Source organism: Hipposideros armiger, unplaced genomic scaffold (assembly GCF_001890085.2).
Source record: "Hipposideros armiger isolate ML-2016 unplaced genomic scaffold, ASM189008v1 scaffold_400, whole genome shotgun sequence".
In the NCBI taxonomy this organism is placed as follows: domain Eukaryota; kingdom Metazoa; phylum Chordata; class Mammalia; order Chiroptera; family Hipposideridae; genus Hipposideros; species Hipposideros armiger.
This window is the reverse complement of record NW_017731750.1, coordinates 1,295,351-1,297,107: the sequence shown is the minus strand read 5'-3', so window position 1 is coordinate 1,297,107 and position 1,757 is coordinate 1,295,351.

Here is a 1,757-nt window from a genome sequence, read left to right as displayed (position 1 = left end):
CGAGCTCTTAACCAACTGAGCCACTCGGCCGGCCCTAAGAAGAAAAGATTTAAGGAAACTTAATTTAATCTACTTAGCTTGCTCTCTATGGAGAGAGGTTGCCAAATCTGCTTCTTCATATGCGAGGTTTGATAGCCTTCACTCTCCCCAAGATGACTACACAATGGACCACATACGAATGGGCCAGAGCTTGCCCACCGAGCTTTGCCTTCTACCCACTTACTTCCTCTTTTCCTCAAGTCTAGTCCCTGTTTCAAGTTCTGGCTCTAAAAAGTTCTTGTGCAGACAGCAATAATGGCTGTGGGATCTATAAAGAAGCTGGAAAGCTGTCCTTTTCCAACCCAGGGACAGCTGTCTGGTGGGAAAGGGGCTGGGGTGGGATTAGGCAAGATGTCTTAGAGACATTTGCATGTCAGCCATCCTATGTTATAGATCAGGACCCTGTGTTTCCTAAATAGGGTTTTATTTACATAAGAGCCACATAAGATTGAGTAAATGCTGGTTGTCTGTATTACTCTTTCAAAGCAATTTAGTTAATTTGGGATGATGGGGACACAGTCATACCTGGAAGATAGTGGTCATCAATAGAGAAACACAAAAATAAGAAGCCCTATGTTTTCATCTAAAGTACAGAAACAGCTTGTTTTACATAAGCGATGGGTGCTGGAAAAAAAATGGCCTTTAAAGTAATTTCTGCATTTGAATCCTATTTATCCAACCCCATTCCTGGCAGGACTTGGCATGTTGAACTTCCAGCTTAGTGATGGGAGGAAGGCTTGGGGTTTGGGGGGCCTGAGGCTCATGCTCGGAGTTACATTCTAGACAACAGAGGATATGGAAAGCCAAAGACAAAGCCCAAAGTCTATGTGGAAACCTGGGGTCTAAATACTGGGACAATCAGATGTGGGTGACAGCTGTGATGGGAACCAAGGGTTTTCAGAGCCAAAGTGTACCAGCCAGTATCCACACGGATCACAGATGGGCAGAACTGCCCAAGGGATCCTGGGTGAAAGCGTCTGCATCAGCCAGGCCTTGCATCTTGTTACATGGCTTGGCACATAGGGAGAGTATGGGTGTGTTCTGGGGTGTTCCTGATATAATAGGTGGTCTCCCCAGAACTCTCACGGGCCTGAGCTCCTTCCACCTTGACCTGGGAGCTTGCAGTGTCTGTCCCTGCACAGTGAGCTCTGAGTTCTCCACTTGGGGCTGCTTTCATGCTTCTATTCATGTAACTTGTCACCTGGAAGTCATTTTTTCTTCCTTTTGTTCAATAAAAATCTAATGAGCTGTTATTGTTTACTGAGTTCAGGGTCATAATCATAGGCCAGTATAGAAGTTACTGCCTTTTAAGAAGTCTGGAGGTAGTTGGGGACAGGAACATTTATCATATCATCTCACAAGTGATCTCACAATTACAAACGGAGAAGAGTGCTGTGCCAGTAAAGAACATGGTGATGTGAGAAGGTGCTTGGGAATGGTGTCCCCAAAATGGGGACATTGGAATAGAGATAACAGATAGTAGGAGTCCAATAGGCAAAGGATTGGGAGAGGAGGGAGAATGTTCTGGGCTCAGGGAATGGTCACTGAAAGTTTTGAGGTGGGAGGCAGAACCACAATTTCTAGGAATCTCCACGAGGTCAGTGTCCCTGGGGGAATCATGTAAAAGGACCCAATCCCAGAGGCCTGGGTTCGAGTGTTGGCTCCACTATGTCACTTTGGCCAAGTTATTTAAACTTTCTAAGCCTCAGATTCCTCAT